A 21551-nucleotide genomic window follows, 5' to 3' on the forward strand; every position below is an offset into this window, starting at 1 on the left:
GAACTCGTTCCAAGTAAGGCCAGTGCACCCGGTCGAACGCCTTCTCCGTGTCCACCGCCAGCATCATTCTTTCCCCCGGAGTCCGGGAGGCCTTCTCTAGCAGGTGGACGATCCGTTTCGTGTTGTCAACCGTCTGCCTCCCCGGGACAAAACCAGCCTGATCAGGATCTATAAGACCGGGTAAGTGAGGGGCTAGTCGGGCGGCTAGGATCCCCGTGTATAATTTTAAGTCGACATTCAGAAGGGATATCGGTCTGTAAGATCCGCAATGCTTCCGGTCCTTCCCAGGTTTGGGGATAACTGTAATGGAGGCCCGTAGAAGATCAGGCGGAATGGCACCCAGTTCAGCAAACGAGTTGAAAAGACGAGTAAGGATAGGGGCTAGTGACGTGCAGAACGTTTTGTAAAAGAGCGAGGTGTATCTATCCGGGCCTGGTGCTTTGCTGTGTTTAAGCCGGGCGATGGCAGAAATCACTTCCTCTATCCTGATATCCCGATTTAAGTGCTCCGCCTGCAAGGGATCTAGGGAGGGCAGGGTGACAGAGTCCAAATAAGTGGCCACGGCCGTCTCATCCGGCGGCTCACTAGCATAGAGATCTGCGTAGAACCTGCGGAATACGTCAGCTATGTGAGCGTCTTCCGTCTCCACCGCCCCCGAAGGATCAGAGATCTCCTGCACCAGTTGACTCTGGTGCGCCACTTGGAGCCTGTTGGCCAGCAATTTGCCACAACGGTCCCCCCCTGTGAAAAAGGTATGGAGCAGCCGGAGTGCAGCATATTCCGCTCGGTCCAAGTCCAAGGCCGCCAGAAGGTTCCTCGCCTCCTTGAGCTGCCGCCAAATTCTGGGGGCTCCTGTCCTGCGATGTATCTGCTCAAGCTTGCGGACCCTGTTGGTAAGTTCTTCCCTCTTGGCCTGTCGCTCTTTATTTTCAGCAGAAGATATTGCCAAAAATTCCCCCCTGAGGACTGCTTTCAAGGCTGCCCACTGTGTGGCCCGGGCGGTGTCAGAGTTGTCGTTGTGGGTCAGATATTCCCGGATCGCGTCTTCGATGCGGTCCACCAGCACCTTCCTGTGCAGCAGGGTGTCGCGGAGGCGCTATGTTCTAGGAGGACGAGCTGCCGGAGGCAGACACATCGTGGCACAGACCGGGGCGTGATCCGACAAACATAACACTCCCATGTCCGACCCCGAGACCAGCGCCCGCACCGGGGACCTAACCAGAAGATCTAGCCTTGCATACATTTTGTGTGCGTGGGAATAATACGAATAACCCCTGTCTGTGGGATGCATGTGTCGCCAAAGATCGATGAAGTCTACCTCCGACAGCCGTGCCCTACATCCGGCGGAGAACTCCCCGACCTGCGGGGAGCGCTGCGCCGACCTATCCATAGCTGAGTCAAAAACCATGTTAAAATCTCCACCGAGAATAATGTGTCTATCTTGCGAGGCGTTAATATCTACAATCGCCGATTGCAGGAAGCGTTCCTGCCGTTCATTAGGGCTATACAGGGACCCGATCGTGAAAGTAAGACCCCCAACCCTAAACTGGTATGCTAATAGTCGGCCTTTCTGTCCAGTGAGTTTGTGGAGGATTTCCCCCTTAAAGCGTCTGGCCACCAGTATCGCCACCCCCGCCTTCTTAGTGGTACAGGAAGAGAAGAATTGTGACGGGAACTTATGTGAGCGCAGCCTGTGTGTGTCCTGTGGCAGCAGGTGTGTCTCCTGAAGGAGACATATGTCCGCACATATGTTCTCCAGGAGAGAAAGCACCGCCCGCCGCTTGACCGGATTATTCAAACCCCTGACATTCAGGGTCACCACCTTAAAAGTGCCAGGAGGCATAGCGGAAGATGTAGAAGAAAGCGTGAAGGCCCCGCCCGGATGAGGCAGAGTGTATGAGCACCCATAATGTTACCAGAAACTGCAAGGCAGAGAAGAAAGTGCAGGTGATCGCGCAGCTTCCCCGTCCGGGCAAACTAAGGTGTATGAATTTTGACAAAGTATCTAGTAGCCGTGCAGTGCACTGGACGACCCTCCCCCCCCTTCCCAACACCCGGATCCCCATTCCCACCCCAAACTCCCCCAACTCCCCCAGAACATCCCCCAAACTGTTCGCCCCACCCCACTCCTTCCCCGTCCCCCCTTCCCCTCCTCCCTCCATCCCAACTCCCCAACTGTTCCCAGAATTCCATTGTCCAAGTCCGGTCCTCAGAGGACAAGCCTATGGAAAGTTATAGAAGTGGACGTCCAGCCACTGCCCACCCACCTGCCGCCTCACTGCCCCCAGACCCCCAAACCTGCAGTGTCAAAAAGCTGTTTCGATCTCCCCCCGGAGTTCTCTCAAGCCGCCAGTGCAAGAGCACCGGCTGAAAGATCCATGGCCATCGCCGGCACCGCCATCTTAGGCCGTGAGTGCAACCTCGGTCGGGGCTGCGTCTCCGGCTGCCTCTCACAGTGCCCCTTCTGTGCCAGCTCTGATAGTGGGCGAGTCCGGTCTGGCCGAAGAGGTCGACGATCGATGGTCAGGGACTCTCTGCCAGCCTTCTCTGGTGGTCCGCCTACGGCGTGGTGTATGCGACTCTTCATCTGATGCAGTGATCCCCAGTACCTCACACGTGTCCTGAAGAGATCGAAGATGATGCAAGATGCCATTCCACCAAAAGATGAGTCGAAAAGGGTGACCCCAGGAGTACTGTGTCCCATGTGACCTCAAAAAGTCTGTTGCAATTTTAAAGGTCCTTCGTTTTTGGAGTGTGATCGTCGACAAGTCCTGATAGAGGGCCACCGGGTGCCCCCGGAATTGCAGGGACTGCTGTTTCCATGCCTCACAAAGGATTCGTTCCTTGAGCGGAAAGTCCGGTAGGAAGGCCAGTATATCAGGCGGGGGCGCTGAGGTCCGGCGTGTCGCGCCCACTCTATGTGCTCTGTCTATTCGTACAGGGAAGTCCTCCGGTTCACCAAGTATCTCTCTGAATAAGCCTTGCAGATATCCAGCCACATCTTCCCCTTCCTCCCTGGATGGCACACCCCGGACTTGGATGTTGTTCCGGCGGGACCGGTTCTCAAGGTCCTCATTATGCGCCTGGAGGTCTAGCTGTTGTTCCCTCAGGCAAAGCACCTCTTGTTGCCATTGTCCAATCTCCTCGCCCCTGGAATGCCCTGAGCCTTCCATGGTGGCAACCCGTTCACCAAGGCTATCAACCTCTCCCCGCATTTCCCGAACTTCTCCGGCCACTTCCTGTTTTAGCGTCTGAAAATTGTCCCGCAATGAACTGAAGGGCGATTCTAGGAAGGATCTAGTGACCGGTGGCTCCCTGTCTCCTGCTTCCGATGAGCTTCTCGAGGGTCCCGGGGATGGTTGCCCTTTATCTTGTTTCGCCGCCCCCCTGCTCATCATCTCCGGCACGGACCCGGTCCCCTTTCTTGTTCCCTCTGTTGTTGGCCATCGCAAACGCGGGCACCTCGCAGGCTCGTTCCGTCTGGAGATGTGTTATAGCTCGACGTTGAGCACAATGCCTGCAGGCCGCCCACCAGACTCCCTCTCCTCGCAGCGATCCTGGTCGCAGGGCGTCCGCACTCTGTGGCGCTCTGCAACTATGCCCCTGGGTTCCCTCGCCGGCGGCGACCTCTCAACTCTCTTCTAGCGGCCTGGACCGCGTGTGCTCACTTGCCTGCCCGCTTCAGTTATAGGCCGCGTCTTCGGCCCCTCGACGGCCGTCGCCCTCCAATGCCGCCTCGGGGTCTTGTCAGCCACACCTAGGGGTCGGGATGAGCGCCACACTTCGGCCTACCATGGCAGGGGTCTCCAGTTTTCCCTAGTCCACACAAAGGCCTCCGCTTCCGGCCTCTCCACCGCTCCGCCCCGTGCTCCATGTGGCCGTAACCACACTGCGTGCCGTCGTCGGCGCCTCACCTCCACACCTCCCTGCGGCTAGGCCGTCTGTGTGGAGTCCCTAAAGGCGCTGCTAGCCGTCGGCTGCCTCCCCGCGGCCATGTCTCAGAGGGGCCGAACGCCTATATCGGGGCCCGGTCGGCCCTTCACTCCTTGCAACGCTCTTCAAGCCTGCGCTGTCCCAGGGTGTTCGGGTCCTTCCCGCTGCCTTGCCGCCACCAGCCCGGCACCTCTATGGCGACTTTGACTGGCGCCGCTATCTCACGACCCAGTACGGGGAGTCCGGCCGCTCCGCCTCAAGGCCGCATCCCCGACCTCGCGTGCCAGCTCCACGCCCGCGGGGGAGTACCTGCGATGCCGCCGGCCCTTTCCAGCCGCGTCGTAGCATGGGTGCTCTCCACTTCTTCCCATGGCTCCGCCGAGACCTCCGGGTTCAATCTGCTGGGCCGTTATCCGATTCCGGCCACGGAACTGCTGCTCAGTGTCCCGGCAGGCTCCGGGCCACGGCCTCCCTCGCCCTCGGCGTCAGCACCGGCCCGTGCCGCGGAGCTCTTTTGCGATGGTCACCTAGGTTGCCGCAGACTCACGGTGGATCACCAGGATTACTGCAGCCCCCGCTGACCAAATGAGGCCGCTCGGGGGGAGATCGGCATCAGGATAGGGCTCAGGGGCCTAGGTTTCTGGGGAGCTCGCAGAGAGTGCGACCGCTCACACCGCCATCTTGGCCACCCCCCCGAGATATTGTATTTTAGAAGAATAAATGCAATAAAGAGCTTAGAAGCATGTAGCGCTAAAAAGGTTATTTTAGGTTGCGTTGAACTTGGGCCAAAGTGATAGTTTAGGCCGACCGCTTGGAGGCTGGCTACAAGACCCACGCAGGCCCGATAAACAAAGTGGCTTTCCTGAATGCAAGCAACGAGATGTGTCAATCTTATCCACGCAGTGAAAGTAAAACGTCAGTTCCAAAGTTGTGTGCTGGAGTCGAGAGGCGTCGGGTTTCTGTCACACAGTCGAGGAGATGCGCCGGTATCACCAAGCTTCAGCGCCGGTGATACAATGACTGATTCGTCAATCTTGGGAGGCAAAGTGCTGGTTCTGAAGCAATACCCCGTTTTTAGGTTTAGCCTGGTGAAAGCTGCGCTCTGCGCAGCTTTTTCGCGCAGGCGAAAACCTAATGACTATAGTAGGGGAGACAGGAACGGCCCCCGTCTTCCTTTGGCTAGCTCCATAAATGGAGGCTAGCCATTGGAAGACGGGCCTGTCCGTCAATGCCGGACCAGATTCGGGGGCGTTCCCGAGAATTTTTGGCTTTTGGCTACGTCACGCTACGTCAGCCGAAAGCCGATTCTCAGGAACGCCCCCGAATCTGGTCCGGCATTGGCGGCACCCGCCCTCATTGCAGCCGCCGTCATTTCTGGGATCCTGTTGGTGTTTAGAGCCGACCCCACGTGAACAGACCGGTGGCCGAGTGGAACGGAGATGCCACCTCTACTAATTAATACGAAGTGCACGCTCCCGACTGCCAGACGGTGACTGCTCCAATTGACCAAGACATTTTACTGGTCCCTCCTCCTGACAGTTGTAACGAACAGCTAGGACCAATTGCAAGCACGGCCGGTCGAGTAGGGTTCCTGTCTGTTAGCGTTGATTGGTTGAGCTGCGTGGACTTCACTGCTGGTCGAGAGCCCCCGCCCATCTCGGCTCAGAGCGATCCGCGAGGGAGCCCACTCCTCTGGAAACTTCGCCGCCCGCCTGCCTGAGCTATAGACGGGCCGCCGCGCTGCCCGCAGTGACCCGGAAGTGACTAGCCGGCCGGCCAATCCTAGCGCGGCCGGCCGGAAGTGCCCACCCCCCCACAGCCCGGGGGAAGAAGGAAGACGGCAGCCCAGGAGAAGAAGTATGGCGGCCCACGCGGGGCTCCCGTGGCCTGGAGGGAGCCCCGGGAGAAGCAGAGGACGTTGCCGGTCTCCCATGCCGAAGAGGTAGACCGGAGAAGTGCCCAAGAGATTGCCACCGTCGCAAGGAGCCCCCGCCAGAGTGCCCGGTAAGTTAAATGGGCTACAGAGCGCAGCAGCACCACCACCAGAGGCTTGGGGCTCGGAGCCGCACCATGGTGGACCTGGGCGGCTGCCCCAGGAGACACCTCTGCGAGCCCCTGCCGCCCCCGCCCTGCTCTGCTGGGCCCTGCTGCTGCTCTGCGCCCCGGAGACTCAGCGCTGCTCGGCAGCGGGCAGCGCTGGCACCATGTGAGCTTGGAACTCGGAGCCGCACCATGGTGGACCTGGGCGGCTGCCCCAGGAGACACCTCTGTGAGCCCCTGCCGCCCCCCGCCCTGATCTGCTGGGCCCTGCTGCTGCTCTGCGCCCCGGAGAGCTCCGCGCTGGCAGACTTCTCAGGTAAGACCCTCTCTGCTTCCCAGCCTGTCCTCTCCCAGCCTGCCGTCACCCAGCCTGCCCTCTCCCAGCCTGCCCTCTCCCAGCCTGTCCTCTCCCAGCCTGTCCTCTCCCAGCCTGTCCTCTCGCAGCCTGTCCTCTCGCAGCCTGTCCACTCCCAGCCTGCCCTCTCCCAGCCTGCCCTCTCACAGCCTGTCCTCTCGCAGCCTGTCCTCTCGCAGCCTGTCCTCTCGCAGCCTGCCCACTCCCAGCCTGCCCACTCCCAGCCTGCCCTCTCGCAGCCTGTCCTCTCGCAGCCTGTCCTCTCGCAGCCTGTCCTCTCGCAGCCTGTCCTCTCGCAGCCTGTCCTCTTGCAGCCTGCCCACTCCCAGCCTGCCCTCTCCCAGCCTGTCCTCTCGCAGCCTGTCCTCTCGCAGCCTGTCCTCTTGCAGCCTGTCCTCTCCCAGCCTGCCCTCTCCCAGCCTGCCCACTCCCAGCCTGCCCACTCCCAGCCTGCCCTCTCCCAGCCTACCCTCTCCCAGCCTGTCCTCTCCTAGCCTGCCCACTCCCAGCCTGCCCTCTCGCAGCCTGCCCTCTCGCAGCCTGTCCTCTCACAGCCTGTCCTCTTGCAGCCTGTCCTCTCCCGGCCTGCCTACTCCCAGCCTGCCCTCTCCCAGCCTGTCCCCTCCCTGCCCTTTCCCAGCCTGTCCTCTTCCAGCCTGTCCACTTCCAGCCTGCCCTCTCCAGCCTGTCCCCTCCATGACCTTTCCCAGCCTGTCCTCTCCCAGCTTGTCCACTTCCAGCCTGCCCTCTCCCAACCTGCCCTCTCCCAGCCTGTCCCCTCCCTGCCCTCTCCCAGCCTATCCCCTCCCTGCCCTCTCCCAGCCTGTCCTCTCCCTGCCTGTTGTCGTGTCCCGGTGGCAGCAGGCAGCAGGCAAGAGCGTGCACTGCATCCCCGAAATAACAGCCCTAAAGCAAGCAAGAAGTACGCCCCCCTCCCACCAATCCCTGTTAGGTAGTGGAAACTGTCCAAACTGGGGTGCAGACTGCCCCTCTCACCTTTCGGCCTGGTACCACTGCACCAGCCGCACTACTTCCCTACTGACCGTTCTCCACTTCAGCCCCGTCTAAATTACAATTCCTGCTTGTGACCCTTTTGCCTGCTTGTGCTTGTTTTCGTGACCCTGTTGCCTGCTTGTGCCTCCGTGTGCCCCTGTTACCTGCTTGTGCCTCCGTGTGCCCCTGTTGCCTGCTTGTGCCTCCGTGTGCCCCTGTTGCCTGCTTGTGCTCCGTGTGCCCCTGTTGCCTGCATGTGCCTCCGTTTTCGTGCCCCTGTCGCCTGCTTGTGCCTCAGTTTTTGTGCCCCTGTCGCCTGCTTGTGCCTCCGTGTGCCCCTGTTGCCTGCTTGTGCCTCCGTGTGCCCCTGTTGCCTGCTTGTGCCTCCGTGTGCCCTTGTTGCCTGCTTGTGCCTCCGTGTGCCCCTGTTGCCTGCTTGTGCCTCCGTTTTCGGCCCCTGTTGCCTGCTTGTGCCTCCGTGTGCCCCTGTTGCCTGCTTGTGCCTCCGTGTGCCCCTGTTGCCTGCTTGTGCTGTGTGGGTGTCTGTGGAAGGCTCTGTGTGGGTGTGTGGAGGGCTCTGTGTGGCTGTGTGTGTGGGGAGCTTTGTGTGGCTGTGTGTGTGGGGGGCTTTGTGTGGCTGTGTGTGTGGGGGGCTCTGTGTGGCTGTGTGTGTGGGGGGCTCTGTGTGGGTGTTTGTGTGGGGGGCTCTGTGTGTGTTTGTGTGTGTCATTTGCGAGAGATAAAGCTAGTGGCATTGTAAATGACAATGCCATTTATTTCTGTTAAAAAAAACATAAATAAAAATAATGTCAAGAGCAATGCCAAACTTTAACAAAGGCAAAACCATTGCATTGTAAATGCTTGTTACTCCTGCAACCGGGCCAATATGTCGTTTCAGCTACTAGCACACAGGAGACAAATCAAAATCCATGTTGCAAGTATCTGGGCCACTTTCAGTGAGCCAGGCACAGGAGGGGTAGATACTTTGATTTTCCTGAATCTCAAGCAACAGGAGGCAAGCCAGCAAGCCCTTGGAGATCAGGGAAGGCAGAGCCAAGCTCTCCTTCAGCAGGGTCAGATATCAGTAGACAGCAGGGCAACACAAGAGAAAGGCAGCCTTCCAGGTCTGCAGTCCAAAGATGACAGATGTTCAGTTAAAAATCCATAAGTGTCTGATTTTAGGGATTCAGAGACCCAATCCTTAAACCCAAAAGTGAGGGGTGACTTCAAAGTAGCTCTCTGAAGTACACAAGGATCCCTTTCAACCAAGTCCTGTCTGTGGGAGTAATCAGTCCTTGGTGTGAGTCAAGACACTGCCTATTCAAGGGACTTGTTAGCCGCTCCCTTCCATCCTGCCCAGGCAAGGCCATTAGAATGAAGATGTATGTAGATGGGTACTCAGACACACCTATCCTTCCTGTGTTGTGGCTGTCGATAGGGAATGCACAAAGTATAGCTGTCACCCACCCCAGGTATGTATTGGAAACAGGCTGTCAGGCACACAGAACAGTAAGTGATGAGAAATGCCCACTTTCTACAAGTGGCATTTCTAAAATAGTAATGCTAAATCCAACTTCACCAGTAAGATATGAAACGTGAAAGAGCTACTCCTGTCTGATCAGGAATTACTACTTAAAAGTGCATAAGGGAATTCCCAGTGCTAAACTATTAGAGGAGTAGGCCTCATTGTAGTGAAAAACAAATTTAGCTGTTTTTCACTACTAAGACATGTAAAACATAGAAGTACATGTCTGACCTTTTACTTACATAGCACCATGCCCCTAGTGATAAAAATCAGGCCTACATTAGGGGTGACATATCCGCAGTAGAAAGGGAGTTTAAGGTGTGGTGAGTAGTTTTACATGCCACGTCGAAGTGGCAGTAAACTGCACACACAGGCACTGCAGTGGCAGGCCTAAGGCAGGTTTGAAAGGCTACTTCTGTGGGAGGAGCAATCAGTGATGCAGCCCACTAGTAGCATTAAACATACAGGGCCTGGGTATATAGTATACTGAATTATGAGTAAATTAAATATGTCAATCAGGTGTACATATACACCAATAACACATGTTTAACAAAGAAGCGCATGCATTTTAGCACTGGTAAAGTGCTCAGCGTCCTAAGACCAACAAAACGATTAAGCAAAATATGGAGGCAAAAAGATTGGAGAAAGACCACCTGAAGGCTGGCAGGTCTAAAACGTCTCCCCAGCTGAAAGTTGGGAGAGCTACCCAGTCTTTAGGGTGTTATCTTTACTCAGGCGGAAAAATCAGCATTGGCGTGGTCTAACCCTGGTCTGTATTCCACCCTGATGTCCATATCATGTAGGGAAATGGACCACCTTAACAGTTTTGGATTCACTGCCTGGGTGGTCTGTGGTCAGTCTGAATCAGGAAGTGCTTCCCAAACAAGTATGGCCTCAGCTTCTTCAATGCCCAGATCAATGCAGAACCTTCACTTTCTATAGCACTCCACCATTTTTCCCTGGGGAGTAACCTCCTCTTGATGAAAACTTCAGTTTGTTTCAGGCCCTCACATTAAGTTGAGATAGTACTGCCCCTGTGCATTGCTCTGAGGCATCGGTCTGCACAATAAACTCCTTGGAGAAGTCAGAAGATCTGCGTACAGAAGCTGTGCACATGGCTTGCTTCAGGGAATCAAATGCAACTTGGCATGCCTCTGTCCAATTTCCATCCCAGAGCTGCTTTTTGGAAGTCAGCTTAGTCAAGGTGGCCAAAATGGTGCATAGCCCTTGAAAAATATCCTATAATACCCAGTGAGGCCCAACAATGCTCTGACCTCAGTTCGAGTTTTGGGGGGCTGCCAGGCCATGATGATTGGTATCTTGGCCTGAAGGGATTGCACCAGGTGTCCAAAGTACACCAAAGTCCCCTGCCCTATCTGGCACTTACTTGCCTTAATAGTCAGGTCTGCCTGTTGCAGAGCCTGAAGCACTTGCTGGAGGTAAAAAGGTGGTCCTTCCAGCTGCTACTGAAGACAGCTGTGTCATCCAAATAAGCCACAGAGAAGTCCTCCATACCAGCAATGACCTGGTTCAAAGCCTCTGGAAGGTGGCAGGGGTGTTCTTTAATCCAAAAGCATCACTGTAAACTGGTAATGGCACTGTGAAGTGGAGAAGGCTGGCTTCTCCTTTGCCCCCTCTGTTGTGCTGATCTTCCAGTACCCTGATGTAAGATCAAAGGTACAGAGATACTGGGCAGACCCTAACCCCTCAATCAGCTCATCTGCCCGGGAGATGGGGTGAGCATCAGTTTTGGTCTCTGAATGTAGCCCTTTGTAAACCAAACAGAACCTCAGCTCAGGTGTGGAGCCTGGGGCAGCTTTTGGGACCAGAACCACAGGACTGGACCAAGGACTACTGGAGGGTTCTATCACCCCCAACTTGAGCATTGTGGACACTTAAGCCTTAATGCTCGACCTCACCCTATCTGACAACCTGTAAGACCTATTATTACCAAGGAGGTTGTCCCTAGTGCCAGCATCATGGGTACAGAGGTGGGTAGTCCCAGGGATAAGGGAAAAAAGAGATGAGTTCTGCTCCAACACTTGGTGGCAGCTTCTCTGTTGTTCAGGAGTTTGGTTGGGGCAAAGGATATCTCACTCCACAGACCCATCCTTCTCCTTGTAAGCTAAGAGGTCAGGGAGAGGTTCACTCTCCTCTTCACCATCTGTTACCAGCAGCATGCTGACCTCAGACCTCTTAAGAGTGTAGCTTGAGGCCAATGACATGCAGCACACGGTGGGGTTGCCTAGGGTCTTGAGATCCACAAGGTAGGTGGTCTCCCACTTTCTCTTTCTCTCATTCACTTCATATGGCCAGTCCAGCGGTCAAGGAAAGCTCTGGGCTCCACTGGGTCCATTACCCAAACTTTCCGACAAGGCTGCAAATCCAAAGAGGTATAGTTATTGTCTTCCCACTCCTTCATGACAGCTTGGCTGGCTTCTAGGTTCTTGGAACCTAACTTCCACAACTTAGCAGTTTTGCTCCTGAAGGCCAGCATGCAGCTCACTACACCCTGAGATTTCCTGGGAAATTGCTCCCAGCCTTCCTTGACCAAACTCAGGGGTCCTCTAACAGAGTGGCCAAAAGGGCTAAAGCCCACTCCCTTCTGTGGTACCTCCCTGTAGGCAGACCACAGACATGGCAATAGGCTATCCCACATTTTCCTCGAGGCCTCTAATCTTGCCTTATAGGGTCTTGTTGAACCTTTCAACAAGCCCATTGGTTTGTGGGAAGTAAGGGGTGGAGGGAACGTGTAACTCCACACTCCTTCCACTCTGACTGTATATATGCAGACATGAAGTTTGTGCTACTGTCAGACACAAACTTCTTGGAGAAACCCACTCCCATAAATTTCCCCATCAGGGCTTTTGCCATTGCAGGCACAGTCACCGTTCTCGGAGGGATTGCCTCTGGATACCTAGTAGAATGAATTAGGATGAACCTGTTGCCTGAAGCAGTCCGGGGATCCATAGGAACTACAAAGTAATCCCACCCTCTCAAAGGGTGTGCCAATGGCCGGCAGTGGGTAAATGTGGGCTTTAAGCCTTTGTCCTGTCTTCCCACTAGCCCGGCACGTCACATGGGTCCTACAGAACGTATGTGAGGAACTCTTGATCCTGGGCAAATAAAAGTGTGGGACAAGCCTTGCAGAGGTCTTGCCTTGGCCTAAGTGTCCTGCCAGGAGAATTTCATGAGCCAACTCCAGTAAGAAGGCCCTATAGCATTGGGGGATCGCCAGGGCCCTTGTTGTCCCGTGGTCAGGAACCTCAGGCTCACTGTAAAGGAGGCTGAAGTCCCAGTAAATATGGAGACTGCCAGAGGCATCACCTGCTGCTTGGGCTTCAGCCTGTTACCTCAGTCCCTCAAGGTTTGGACACTCTCTCTGTGCCCTACAGAACTCCTCCTTGGCGGGTCCCCCTTCTACATGCCACCAGCAATGACAAACAGGTCATCTAGGTGAGCAGTGGCCTCCGCAGTGAGCTCTGGGACGGCCAGCGCAGGTGCCCCACCCACCTAACTAGGGGCTGGTTTCCCACGTACTCGGCCTTTCCCCTTTTTAGCAGCTGGCTGGGCCATTATTCCTTTCAACCTAGGTCTGTCTGCCAGGCTATCTATGGGGGAATCAGCCCTTTGTTAGGGGACAGGACACTGCCTATTCAAGTGAAGTGTTAACCCCTTCCTTCCATCCTGACCGAGCAAGGTAATCAGAATGGTAATGTTTGTAGATGGGTACTCAGATACACCTATCCTTCCTGTGTTGAGGCTGTCTCAAAGGAATGTACAAAGTGTAGCTGTCAGCCACCACAGCCGTGTATGGAAAACAGGGTCTCGGGCACACAGAGCAGTAAGGACAGAGAAAAGTCTAATAAGAGCGGCCTTTCTCAAAAAGTAATGTTCAATCCAACTTCACCAGTAAGTGGAATTTATCGTTAATCCAGAGATAAGAAACATGAAAAAGCTATTTCTCTCTGATCAGGAATTACCACTCAAAATTGTGTAAGGGAATTTCCAATGCTAACCTATGAGAGGAGTAGGCCTCATTGCAGTGAAAAACAAATTACATTTGTTGTCACTACTAGGACATGCAAAACATAAAAGTGCATGTCCTACCCTTTACTTACATAACACCCTGTCCTTAGGGCTACCTAGGGTCTACCTTAGGGGTGGCATATGCAGTACAAAGTGAGCTTAAGGCTTGGCAAGTAGTTTTAAATGCCAAATCGAAATGGCAGTAAGCTGCACACCCACCCACTGCAGGGGCAGACCTGAGACAGCTTTGAAAGGCTCCTTTTGTGGGAGGCACAATCAGTGCTACAGCCCACTAGCAGCATTTAACGTACAGCCACTGAGTATATCGTATACGGACTTACAAGTAAATGAAATATGTCTATCAGGTATACACCAATTACACATGTTTAGGGAAGAAGTACATGCACTTTAGCACTGTTTAGCAGTTGTAAAGTGCTCAGAGTCCCAAGCTCAACATAAAGATTTAGCAAAACGTGGAGGCAAAAAGCAAAAAGATTGGGAGAAGACCACCCTAAGGCTGACAGGTGTAACACGTGTTTACCCAAGCTGAAAAAGTGGGGAGAATTACCCAGGGACATATGTATGAAGCAAATTTGCATTCGCAAACGCCGAAATTCGGTGTTTGCGAATGCGAATTTGCAAAATGGTATGTATAAAGGAAAATCTGGTGCAAAATAAGGATTCGCAAAATTTACGATTCCTTATTTTGCAATTGAATTTAAGGAATCGCAAATTTTGCGATTCCTTAAATGCAATGTATGAAGCAAAAAAAATTTGCAAATTGTCCTTAAGGAATCGCAAATTACCACCAGCTTCAAGTTGGTGGTAATTTGCGAATTCCTTGAAAAATGCAAATTTTTGCATTTTTCAAAGTGCCATGTGACGCACATACATGCCCTTAGGGCATGTTTGTGCGCCACATGTGCACCCATGCTTATTTCAGGGGTGCAAAAGGGTGTCCTTTGGACACCCCTGCACCCTTGAAATTGTTCTCAATTTGAGATTTTCAAATTGCGAATCGCAAAATTGAGAATACCTTCTCATTCATTCCCATGGGCCTCCTGGCCCATGGAAATGAACGTGAAAGTATTCCTTAATTGCGATTCGCAATTTGCTAATCGCAATTAAGGAATACTAAGAATTCGCAAAACAATTGCGAATTTGTACATACATACCAATTTGCGATTCTGAAATAGCGATTTCTAAAAAATCACTATTTCAGAATCGGAAATGGGTACCTTGATACATATGGCCCTCAGTCTCTTGCAGATGTCACTGACTATGTCATGAGTGATGTAATATGTGAGGTCATACGCAGTGCATTTCGGGGCGGAAATTATAGTTAACCCAGGAAAATATTACTGCCGAATTTCTATGGTTTTTGGCGTTTTAAATCTGAGCCTAACTATAAACCGTTAATCACGGTATCCTTTTGCAGCGTCTCCATGACATCGGAATATCTGACAGAGCTCTGGAGTGGCTCAAGTCCTACCTGAGTGAAAGATCCTTCCAGGTGTATGAGGGCAATGTCACTTCCTCCAGCAAGCCTCTGGGATGTGGGGTCCCACAGGGATCTTCATTGAGCCCGACGTTATTTAACGTCTACATGAGGCCACTGGCTGAGATCGTCCGTCCGTTCGGTATCAAGATCATTACCTACGCGGACGATACCCAGCTGGTGGTCTCCTTGGCACAGGCGGGCGGTACGTCAGCAAATGTAGATCTCGCAGGCTGCCTGGATACGGTCAAAAGCTGGATGACCAAGTCTTGTCTCAAACTTAATGGAGACAAGACAGAGCTCATGCTCCTGGGTCACACTCTACCATCGACCATAGACAATCTCTGGCCCACCAGCCTAGGCCCGGCCCCAACACCCAAAGACGCCATTAAGAGCCTTGGTGTCTGGCTCGACAGGTCCCTGTCCTTTGACCAACAGGCTACAAAACTTTCTGCCACCTGTTTTGGTATCCTGAGAGTCATCAGGAAGATCTTGCCGCTACTCCCCTTTGATGCAAGAAAAACCGTAGTCCTGGGCCTGATCCAATCGCGGCTGGACTATGGAAACGCATTATATCTCGGAGCTCCCGACTTCACCTTGCGCAAACTACAACTAATACAGAACTGCGCAGCCAGAACACTCTTACAAATCCCTCGCAGATCCTCAGTAAAGTCCGGACTGAGGAAACTGCACTGGCTCCCCGTAAAGGAAAGAGTAGACTTCAAATCACTCTGCATCGCACACCAGACTTTCTGGTCGCAAGGCCCGACCATCAACCTCCCTCTCATCACACCCTATCTACCCACTAGACAGCTGCGTTCCACTTCTGCACATCTAGCCATTGTACCGCAAATAAAGAAATCAAGATCCGGAGGCCGCTCTTTCTCCTTCAATGTGGCTAAAAAGTGGAACGCCCTACCCCAGCATCTCAGATCAAACCCCGACATTCTCTCTTTTCGCAAACAGCTGAAAACGCTCCTGTTCACCACATAACCATGGTACTGAATCTGCCCTCCTCCTAACTCACACCTCAGAGATATGCTTAGCGCTTGGACGCCTCAGGGCAGCTACCCGCGCTTTAGAAATCCGAATTCATTCATTCATTCATAAAGTCACTGTAACCTTTGTTTACATATATATACCATATCCATTCTACTGGTGGTAGCCAGTAGGTCAGGGGTCTTCAAACTGTGGGGCGCGACCCCCCGGGGGGCCGTGGAGCGATGCAAAGGGGGTCGCGCCTTCACAGTGTCACTTCTGCCCTGGCCTCCAGGGCTTCAGCCCCCTCCTCCCCCATCCTGTGTCTCAGCCCGGGCTGCTGCAGTGCAGCTCGCGCTCCTGGGGCCTCGGCTGGGCAGTGTCTGGAGTCTTATCTCCGGACCAGTTTTTCACAGGTCTTTAAAGACCATTATCATATTTACATGCCTTTGTTAACTGATTACCAAAGCTTAGTTTTTTTATGGTTCCAGTACCCCCTGGGCCCCCACTCTGCCTATTCCTTACATTTGATTTTTACACTTACTGCTGTAGTGTGAGAATGCATTTAATGAAAAGAAATATAAAGTTGGGTTGCCAAAAGAAACATGCCTGTATGTGTTGTTTAAAGATCCTGCAGAGACCTGCTCTTGACACTAAATTGAGTTATAAATAAAAAAAGTATTTATTAATTAGTGAAGTGACTTTTCTGTCTTTATTCTCTTTAATTATTAGTCATGGATCATTGAGGCATCCCTAGAACACAATTAAAAGTGCTTTCTATTTATATTTGCTGTTCTAAGTATTCACAGATAAGTGCAAAAAATACAGCTGTAGGTGACTGCTTATTTCTGGGCCATCAAAATAATGAGCTGGTAACCCTAATCATTAGACTGGAAGTTTGTTGCAGGATCAGCACATTACTTATTTCCTCCACCCTCGAACCCTGATTAATGTCATTATAGCAATAGTTTAACTTATATCTGAAACCCTATGCTTCAAGTTTCTGGGAATGCACCCTGCTTTCAGACTACTCACTTCTCATTCTCGCCTTCACTTTCATGTTCACCATGCACTCCCAGCGATCACAATGCACTCACACTGATCAAAATGCAGTCACAACATTCACCCACTCACCCTGCACTCCCAGCGATCGCAATGCACTCACACTGATCACCATGCACTCATAGCGATCACCATGCATTCACACTGATCACAATGCACTCAACACTGATCACAATGCACTCAACACTGATCACAATGCACTCAACACTGATCACAATGCACTCAACACTGATCACAATGCTCGCACACTGATCACCATGCACTCACAGCAATCACAATGCACTCACACTGATCACCATGCACTCACACTGATCACCATGCACTCACACCAATCACCATGCACTCACAACATTCACCCACTCACCCTGCACTCACACTGATCACCATGCACTCACACTGATCACCATGCACTCACACTGATCACCATGCACTCAAACTGATCACCATGCACTCACACCAATCACCATGCACTCACACCATTCACCCGCTCACCCTGCACTCACAGTGATCACAATGCACTCACACTGATCACAGTGCACTCACACTGATCGCCATGCACTCACAACATTCACCCACTCACCCTGCACTCACAGTGATCACAATGCACTCACACTGATCACAATGCACCCACACTGATCACCATGCACTCACAACATTCACCCGCTCACCCTGCTCTCACAGTGATCACTCTGCACTACAAATTCGCTTCCATTGTTCACTCTGTACCTCACCCTGCAGTCACACAAGCACACTTCTCACCCTGCACTCATGTGACACTTCACTCACCTGTCCCCCCCTTACTGCTCAATCTGTAGCTCACTCAAACAGGGCCATCACTAACCATGCACTAATTCGTCCCACTCTGCACTTACAGCCAAACCCAAATTCATATGGTCACCTCACTCTGCAGTCACTCCTTTTACCCTACTCTCACACTGTCGCATTGCTCACCGTGCAGTCACACGGGCACTCTTGTCACCCACACAGTGCAGAAGGTTAAAGTGCCTGGTACAAAGAAGATGTACCATGCACATCACAGAACTAGGTATGAGTAAACTATGAGTAGCGCTATAAAAAATGAAATGTTTGTCAGACAGGTGCTATAGAGAGATGAGGTGTATTGTTGGTGAGTGGTAGTGAGGGAATTCATGGAGAAGGTGGAAAGACTGTTGCACCATGTGCGACCAGTGCTTGGACAAGACCTGGCTGGGAGTGTTAATACCCCCCCCCCCCCTCCCACCGAAGTTCGGGTCTAGTGAATCCCTGCTTCTGCCTATTATTTACATTTGTAGTGCACTACTGTAACCATCTGCCTGCAATGTGAGAGAGGGATCCGGGGTTGGGAGAGGAGAGAAGAGAGGGATGGAAAGAAGGGGTGATGGGAAAGGGGCATGGGTAAACTGCTTAACTCTGCACAAGACCGCCACGGTTTGAATACACCCTTGCTGCTCCCGGCCATGGCCAGGTGAGCTTCTAATGTGCCAGCGCGTATTCCTGCGGATTGGGAGGCCCTTCACAGAGGTTGACTAGACATCTTTCTGATGTTAATTGCTATATTTTGGGTATAAACTGGTACTGATGGGGTGAAATCTTCCCTCAATTTCAAGATGATATTCTGGCCATTTCTAGTTGGATGAATGCGAACTACCTGCAGTTGAATTCATCAAAAACTGAGGTACTTCTGATTGGCAAGGATACATACAAGTGGGATGATCATTGGTGGCCCTCCATCTTGGGTCCTTCCCCTATTCCCAAGATGGAAGTAAAAAATCTGGGTGTGACTATGGACAACTCCCTCACCCTAGAGTCACACGCAAAAAAGGTGGCTGGCGTGTGCTATGGTCGCCTTCGGTCGCTTAAACCCATTTTGGGCTTTTTTGACCCATCTGTACGTCAGACAATAGTCCAAGCCCTTGTTATATCACATAATGACTATTGCAACGTACTAATGTTAGGTTCTAATCGGACAGCTATTAACAGACTCCAAAGGGCCCAAAATGCAGCTGCCCGTATTTTGTTTGCTCTGCCCAAACACTGTCATGTGTCTCACATTTTCTACTCACACAATTTAGTCAAGCCTGTCGCATAATTTGGTCCTCACCTTCCTCATATCCTAGAGGTTTAGACATTTTTGTCAGGAGGGGGTCCTTATGCTTGAAAATGTTGACAGGGGGATGTCGGCAACCAAAAGTTTGAAGACCTCTGCAGTAGGTAATTATAGCTAGGATCTAGCAAATAGCTATGGCACAGTTTGATGACATTTTCTAAACTAGTTTGCCAGTCACTTCAGCTGCTGTCTGGTAAGTTTAGAGGTGATTCGTCAAGCGGGGTTAAGAAAAAGGGGAGGGGGAGGGTTGTCCCCAAAAAAGGGTTCCCATGCAATTTCCAAAATGGGTTGTAGACAAGTCTACATCCAGAAACACTTAATGGAATTGCACTCAATTTGTCAGAAAGCTAGATATTGGTCTAGAAAGAGTGCTTTTAGTGCTTTGATGTACATCTGTTCAGTAGTTTCGGAGTTATTAAAGAAAAAAGACTTATGTCTATCTACAGATGCCGATCTACGAGCCAACAGCAATGCCATAATCGGCTGGCCGCAACCTGAGAGAAAAGTTACAGCCACCATTAAGTGAATCAGGACACAGTTCCCAGGAGACAGGGTGGGAATAAAGTCTAGATAGGATATAAGAGGTCACGATAGAGGTATTCTGGCCCCATTGGACTTATGGAAGGTTCTGTGAGGGACTTCTCTTGGGCAAGAAATTGTCCAAAAATGTTTTTTTGGGGATAACGTGAGGATTTGCATATCCACTTAGTGCAACCCCCGGTGAATCCACAGATCTAGATCGCAATTTTAAAAAAACATACACCCACTAATAGACCAACTTACACACCCAGACTACCACTAACACACCCACTCACACATCCATACAGCCACTCGCACACCCAGAACACCACTTGCAGACCCAGAGGCACTCACACACCCACAAACACACCTATACAGCCACTCACACACCCACACAGCCACTCACAGACCCACACTGCCAGGCACACATACACTCAGACCACCACTCACACACAACAATTCACACACCCACACACAGACCCACCCAGCCACTCACAGACAGTCACATACACATACCCACTCACACACACTACCATTCAGCCACTTATGCCCACTCACAGACCCACATATACAGGCCACTACTCACATACCCACTTACACAACCTGCAGTCATTCACACACCCACTTACTCACACAGGTTACAGGTACGTTATAGGTTAGGAAACAGAATTGAGAAAATGTAGAAATTCACTGAAAAAATTAAGTATACAGGGACATTATAGATAGCAAATAGCAATAAAAAACATAGAAATTCACTGCAAAAAAAAGGTTACAGGGCTGTCATAGAACGGTTTAGCAAATAACAGGGGTAAAGTTTAAGGGGTTACAAGACCCGACCAGGACCCTTTATTCAGTGTTCCAGAAGTAGGACCACCCGTCGGGTGACAACACCCCTAATGCCATCAGATAACTGCAGGAGTAGTATGAGAACGAAAGGCAGTAGCTGAGTTTTTTTTGTCTTTTGGGAATAAATGCCCAAAGAGTTCCCTGCATCTTTGATCAGTTTTTATTGGGAGCATCAGGATTTAGAGCCAGATGTGAAAGGAAACACCGTGGGCACGTATTTTGCCCCAAAGTGGCTGCATGCCAGGGGCTTTCTCCAATAGACAACATTCCATCTCATTTTTGTAGCATAACACGCAGGGAGAAATTGACCGCAGTGACTTTTCTTTGAATTTCTTAGTGTGATGATACTACAAAAACGAGACTGAACAATGTCTATGTTGATTCCTTGCCTTGAGAAAGGGATGTTATAGTTAGGTTCAGATTTTACACATAAAACCATAGAAAGTAAGTAGTTATAGTTATCTCACAAATCTATAACTCGGCATTAAGGTAACTATAACTTTCGCCTTCGCCACGCAATATTAAATATCCCACATGTTACATCAGTCATAACATTTTCTATGACATCATTGATATTATCACTACAACATTTGCAGATAACATTACTGTTAACTGATAACAATTAACAGTAATTAATTACTGATAACAAAACTGTGCATGGCGGGGCGAGGGTGCACTAGAAAGGATATGGGTCCGAGGCCTGGAATTTAGAAAGAGCAGAACAATGATCTCCCACAGCCTTGGCTCTCTGCTACATGCCCAAACCCCAGCAATGCCCCAACCTGTGGAGTGGTGTTGGGGAGAGCTATCGGGGATTACTTGGCCTATGGTCCTTTTGAAAGGCACACCCCTAAACCTCAGCTTTCAATCTTCATTAGAGCCCAGTCCTGCACATGATTTGTTCTGCTGGTCATGACCACTGACCACCATGGCATCGTGGGTGCAGTTGTGTTTAAACCGTACCCAAGGCATGGTCAGTCCCTTGGCTATCTTCCGCCAGAGGGAGGGTCTGCTCCATGTCTTCATCCTACACCAGCTTACCTGCTTGAGACCACCCAGAACTCTGTTTCCAACTTTGTTCTTCAAGTGTTTATTTGGGGATATCTAGTCTGAAACCCTACAAAAAATAAGAGACAAAACAAGAAAGAGGTTTGTGCAAGATACAATAAACGTACATGCATGCAAAAGACAAAGGCGAGGAATCCTGAGAAGGGGATTCAAGGGCGCGTCAGCAGTTATTTCTGTACAATGTACCCAGACACAAAGTTAACAGTATTTGGTCTGCACTTTGTAGGCATTTCAGTAAATGGTGGACAGAATACCTGGATACACAAGAGGTCCTCAAAGGAGAACTGGCAAAAACAGAAGGTTAAATAAATTATTTAGAGATGATCATGGCAATTCGTCAGTACCGTGAAAGGTGAAACCTAAACTACTCAAGAGTAGGTCGGTCCTAAAGCCATGCCTTACCCCAGCCCATTAACAGTATGTATTATACCTTGAAGCGCTTGCTATATGTACCGACCTGGAGGGAACAATAAAGGAAAAAGAGCAACAATAGCATTCAACTGCAACTCTGTGGTGGTGAATTTATGTACGCATGCAGTGCATATGTCTGACTGCATGCATCGGATAAATACCTTGTGGATACAATAAAAATAGTAGT

At 51.4% G+C, this 21551-nt stretch overlaps 1 protein-coding gene across 1 annotated transcript in view; it reads right to left on the reverse strand.

Annotated features, from left to right (window-relative positions):
• The window catches only part of LOC147700535 (uncharacterized), a 59171-nt gene that overhangs the window by 27976 nt on the left and 9644 nt on the right, over positions 1-21551 (reverse strand). Inside the window, exon 2 of the mRNA XM_086929692.1 lies at positions 20927-21002. The gene's annotated coding sequence lies outside the window, so the exon portion shown is untranslated. The remainder of the gene's footprint in view (positions 1-20926; positions 21003-21551) is intronic.

Source organism: Lissotriton vulgaris, chromosome 7, assembly GCF_964263255.1.
Source record: "Lissotriton vulgaris chromosome 7, aLisVul1.2, whole genome shotgun sequence".
Classification (NCBI taxonomy): Eukaryota; Metazoa; Chordata; class Amphibia; order Caudata; family Salamandridae; genus Lissotriton; species Lissotriton vulgaris.